Raw genomic sequence first — 6,339 nt, forward strand, 5'->3', positions numbered from 1 at the left:
AAAAGTGTCGGCTTAAAAACCACTGGCAGTTCACAAAAGGAAAAGCGAATTTATAAGGAGTGCAGAGGAACACGGAACAAATCGGGAATTGTGTCACATTTGCCCCAAAACCCCCCAGACCTGTGCAGTTCTGATCCCCACGCCAGAACAGATCAAGTGGAGTTAAAATGGGGCAGAGAAAATCAGCAGCGAGGGTAAGAACTAGCTTCAGCGGAAGGAAATACTGAAGAAGGAATCTTCAGAGGGGCAGTTATATAAAAATATAGGTAGTAAAGTTGTAGTTAGTGTAAAGGAGGCAAGCACGACTCATGGAGGATTTCAAACAGGAGAAATCAAATCAGGTACTTAATCACAGGGAAACCGGGGAACTAATTGCCACAGGATGTTTTGGGTACCATAATGTTACTTGGCTAAGGGAGGGTGTGGGGGGGTGCGTGTGTGTGAAGAAAAGAGAGAGGAAAAAAGAACAAGATTAGCTACATTCACAAAGACTAGAACTCTTAAAGCGGCACCTTTGTCACTGCGAGTGCTTGCACTGTGCGCTGGCACAGCTCTGAGGCGGTGCCTGAGCTGCACTGGTGCAGATCTGCCTTCTTCTCAGCCTTGTGCTGCCAGCTGTGACTGCAGGCAGACTGCAGGAACCAGCAGAACCATCCTTACCGCTGCAGAACAGGAATCTGCTACGAACCAACAGGCAAAGAAGAGCAGGGAGCCAGGGAAGGAAGAGTGCGGTGATCTCTCTCTCTGCTTGCATCTTGCCCACAGGTCACCAGCAGTGGCAGAAGAAAATGACATTCCTCTGTCTTGGCTGCCCTCAAAGCAAGACAGTAGTGAGAAGACTGAGCACCTGTGTGTTTTGTGACCTCAAAATACATTATCTTGGAGTTGTCGTAAGATTTCTTAGCAAGAAGGTACAAAACCAAACCTCTTCTTTAACTAAAGTCGTCCTTATTGCTTTGGTTTACAGCACAGCCCCTAACCACCAAGGCAAGTAAAAGCGCAGTAAGTTCCAGAAAGGGAACAAAATTGAATAAACTGATGGGAAACTGTTCCTATTTTTAAACTGAAAGCAAAATCCCTCTGCTCTTCTGCATAGCTGAAGTGAGGAAAATTATGTTTGGGTGGGGTTGCTTAACAGAGTTTCACACTTCAAATTAAACCAGAAGCAGAAATTTTGTCAATGTTGTCATCAAAGCTGAAATCCAGCACCACAGAAGGATGCTGCTTTACCCAAGGAATTAATGGCCTACGATTCTAGTAAGCTCATGCTGTCATCTTCCCAAGACGCTTTGCAATTTTTTTCCCCTCGGTAATAACTTATTAAGAATTATGTTGCTCAGTGTAAACAGCTAAAACTTAAGTAAAGCAAATCTGAAAAATCCAGAAAAATGTCCATTTCACAATAAATTCTTCTTGGCATTCCTGAGGTTGTCTTTTGCATTACTTCGGTGAAATGAATTTGGGTTTCTCTCTCCTTGTGCAGCAAGAGTGCCAGAAGACCATGACTACCTGATGGTGGGACAGGTGAGGTTTTTAGTGTATCATCCGTAACTCAGGGCAGAGCCAGCAATACGTAGTCCATAACTGAAATGCAGAGCATGATTCCCTAAAACTAACACAAAGAAACAGCGGTCCCTTTCGTACCACTGGCCATTCTTGACTTCAGCCACAAGAGTGGATTCATTTGCCACTTCTTGGTCAGTGGGTTAAATTTGGTCCTGAGGACTTTAAATTGTTACTTTAATCGTCAAAGATTGTTATTAGCCAAAGGTGATGGGAGCTGCAAGAACAAATAGCTTATTACTAATTTGTATCATTGACATATGAACTCAGTGCTTTCCTTCTTTTTCACCCATGTGAACTCAAATTGCTGTTAGCCCGCACGCCCCTATTTGCCATGTACCATGGCAGTTACTCTCTGGCGTCTGCCTCTCTCACAGCTGTGCCTTTCTCTGCAGCTAGCTTTCTTTCTCCTTCCCTGCTGCGGGACACCAGAGATCTGTCCATTGTACAGACGAGAAGGTGGGCCTTTGCCAGAAATTCATAATCCTCTTCTGCCAGTACTTAACCTCCATTCCAACCTTTTGTAATAACCTCCTAGTTTTCTACATTTCTCTTGCTTATACATATATATAGTACAAAAAAACCCTACCAACTTAACAATGTAAATTATACATTTTGCAAACTGATTCTGCAGAGCTGAACAAAAATGTTATTGTTAGCTTGTCTGCTGTATGTCAGGGCAAGGACTGTATGTCAGTGGGAAGAAAAATCCTTTGTGACCAAAATGTAAACCAAAGACCTATCTTCCACAAAGTTCAGAAGTCTGTGGCTATCCAACTGCACAGCAGTTCTGTCATCAGAGCAGCTTACCTAAACTCACCACCTGTTAAAGGGGGATGATGAACTTCTTGCTTCCTTTAATTGCACCCTCTATAAAACCGGTTTCATTTCACTCCCTGCTGTTCCCTGGTGTGGGGTCAGCAGGATGCAGACAGCACCCTTCTGTGCTGTGAATTGGGGTCTGATGGGTGAGCAGTCTGCGGGGGTGGGGGTGGGGGCAGGAAGGGTACTGAGGTGACACCCCCCAAGCCCAGGGCACACTCGCTCCAAGGACAGGCAGCCCCCCTAAGTCAGCATTTGAGAACCAGAAGATGCTGGTGAGGGCTCCCAGCATAGGGCTCTACTCCATTGTCTGTGGAGGAAAGAGGGTTGATGACTTTGATGTTTATCAAGACGAGTGCTCTATAAATTCATGCTCCCAAAAATTCATGCACTACTATCATGATTTTGGGGTGCAGAGCGCAGGAATTTAGTTGGTGGTCCTAATCCACCAAGCTAATGCAGCTTCATAAGATACTATCTGTCAGCTGAGCTACGGTAGCAACGGGTGTGCTCTGGTCAGCCTGAGTTGCAAAGCAGTTTGGCTAGATAAGCATCTTCTGATACAAAAAGTTTTAAGGGTAGGACAAGCCTTACATGGCTGTCTCTTGTAATTATCCATTCACACAGATCATCTTTTTTGAAATAATTTGGAAAAATTTTGAAGTGTTCCCAAGATGTAGGACAAGTGGCTGGATCGTAAGAGCATAGATATTTCAGATCCAGGTGGGTAAGTATCTGAACTACCTCAGGCAAGATAAACCCAAAGTTTTGTTCCTCACAAATCAATCACAGAAATGAAAACTTACCGTTATTGTAATATGACTATATGTAAAATGGCGAACAAAATATGACAATAGGGAAGTCAGTGGCTTTGTTACATGCTCATATAATCTGGTCCTTAAAAGCTATCTCCTGGCTACATCATTGTTGCAGTGAAATTCATTGCTCTCTTTACACATCTTTGAAACTCTCATGTATCAATGGCTATGAGATCAGAGTATGATCATCTTCAAGGAAGAGTTGGTAGCTCACTCTTCGCCAAGGTTGTAGAATGACCAAATCAGGACTTCTACATACATATTGTCAGGAATTTTGTCTGATTTTGTATTTCGGGGGCTGGGGGGTCGTGGTTGGTTTGGTGGTTGGTTTTTTTAAAGAGGTCATCCCTAGAGGATTCTTAGCTCTTCCTAAAGTTAATTTCCTCTGAAATCAATCCAAGTTAAGGCGTTCACCATCACGCAGAATGTGTTCTTAATTTCCTGTATTCAGTTAATGCTGTGATCATGCTCAGGAAGGTCCTCCACTGAAGTCAGGACAGGTACAACAAAATGAGAATTCTGGATTTGGCTTCATTGTCCAAATTCACAGTGTCTGGGAGATGAATAAGCCAGGCTGATACTTACAATGATGCATAGCCATTCTCAGACAGTTTAGCATGATACGTTATTCCAAAAATCTTTTAAACATGCCAGCATTTGGACATTCATAAGGTTTTTAACGAAGAACTCTCCAAATGCATTTAAAACCATTTTAAGCCTTGTATCACTAACAAGACCGGAAGAATTAAGTTGCTGTGACTTTGCATTAGTGGCCATGACAGCATACATTCAGTTCTGACATTTACTGTTATTCCCATGACACCCATAAATATTGCAGACAGCTAGCTGGCTGATCACACATTGCTTGGCTTAGCTGCTTCTATAATTTAGGGGGGATTAAGTTAGCATTTGAAAAATAGAAATTTTTTTACATTTCATATTTATTACTTTGCAATTTTCAAAAGGAAAATCACCCCACACACACCATGTTCTGATCCATCCAGTGAAAAGTTCCTCAAGGACCAGTAATTCCTATTGCTGTTAGTCAGTTCTCTAATATTACAGATTAATGTGGAATATCTTTTTCTGACTCCTGTTTGTGGCCTTGCCCATGTGATTTCCTTCACAATACTTTGGGATGTGTCATTTAATCATTCAAGGTCATCACAGATATTTTGCCTCCTGCAGCGGTGAATCCCACAGTTTACTTACACATGTTAAATATATTTCCCAATAACTGTAAAACACGCTGCATCTTTCCTTTTCTTTCTCTCCATTGACACTGCTAAATATTACAGTAAAAGGACCTCTAAAGCTTATTTTTCCTGCTACCATTTCAGCTAGTCCCTTTGTCTCAAAATCTTTGCTTTAGCAAATAATTTCAAATACAACAGTAGCATTGAAGAATATAAAGATGTCATATGTTTGATTTTCCTCTGCTCATTTAAAAAAGACGTTATCTGTATTGTTAACTTCTGGTGGAGGCTGGGCAGAAATCGATATTGCTATTTATGTTTGCTCCTATGGAGAGGTTCTGCCTACTTAGAGCACAGTAATTGTGCTCAGTAATTGAAGTATGGGATTATTTTAGGCTAATGTGTGTTTACTTACTCCAAGTTAAATTTCATCACTGCTACTTCTATTTCCCTCTGAAATATTTCTTAATCCTCCATAATTTTTCACCATCTCTGCTGAAGCACTCTTCTCCAACAGTATTACTGACTGCCCTGTTTCTGTCTTCTTCCTTCCGCACATCAAATGTCTGGGACTTTTTGGTTTTGTATTAGAAATTTAATTTGTATCTAATGCAGATTTGGACCATTATATAGATACTGAGCCAGACTCGTGTGGCTTTTGTGATGAGCAGTCTTGTCTCGCCAACCTGCAGGTTCTAGGAGTTGACAAGCATATTAATAGGGGCTTGACTGCTGGTTTTCCAGAAGGCTTTTGGCAAGGTCCTTCACCAAAGGCTCTTAAGGAAATTCAGACATTATAAGGAGGAAGGCAGTTGCATGGTTAAATAACTGGGTAAAAGACAGGGAACAGAAGATAAGGGTAAACGTTCAGTAAATGGTCAGAAGGCTGTTTTTCGCCTTCACGAGCAACTTAGGAGTAGGTATCAATGACAGATGAGGTATCGATCTTTACAAATAATATGAAGTTATTCAGGATGGAGCAACTGTCAAGGACTGCAGAAGCTGCTAACAAAACTGAGAAACTGTTTAGATGTATTTTGCACCCAGTTATTAAATGTGTTGCTTTATTTGCCTCATCTCATAAAGACAGAGTGGGAAAAAGCTCATAGGAGAACAGCAAAGATCAGGGGTATGGAGTATCTTCCATGTGAAGGAAGACTGTGCAGACCAGGACTCTTCAGCCCAGAAAAGCTCCAATATGTGACAGAGGCATATAAAAGCATAAATAGCCAGAGAAGTTTATTGTTTATTTTCTTTCCCTGTGGGACAATTAGGGTTCAGCCAATGAAGCTCGCAGGAGGCAAGTTCACACTGAACAAAACCGGGTGAATCTTTATACAATATGTAGTTAAACTGGTGGAAAGCCTTGCTGTAGGATGCTATGAATGATGGCCATTTACACGATCTCAAGAGGACACTGTGTAAAAGCATGGACAGGAAATCCTGTTGAGCTATTAAATGCAAAGATTTTCCTGAATCCCTCTGGAGAGGTCCATAAGCTGCACATTCTTGGCAAGAGTGCATACCAGGAGGTGTCACTGGAGGCTTTGCATCCCCAGGCACCTGCTGGTGGCCACGACTGGCGACAGGACACAGGGTTAGACACCGTGCAGCCATTTCTTATGGTCTGCTCCCCTCAGGACACTTGGAACAGCTTCTCTTCTTAAGCGACAGCAGATGTTGTGCCTAACTGATGATATCCCACTCAGCAAAGTTACAAAAAGACCCGTCAGCTGTATATTGAGGCCAAGAAAGTTCAGGCTGAGACACAGGTTTTAAACACGTAAGGTCATTTCTGTTTGGAAGCCTTAGTCCAGCCGCAGCACGCTCCTGCTCACTGAAAGCTTTGGAAGCAACTAAGATTTCCCTGTGGCTGCTGAGCTCAGCAGAACGGGAATGGTTTGCTCCTGCGGACTGTCCTTTCTTTTGCTAGCTGCATG

Source organism: Falco peregrinus, chromosome 8 (assembly GCF_023634155.1).
Source record: "Falco peregrinus isolate bFalPer1 chromosome 8, bFalPer1.pri, whole genome shotgun sequence".
Lineage (NCBI taxonomy): Eukaryota > Metazoa > Chordata > Aves > Falconiformes > Falconidae > Falco > Falco peregrinus.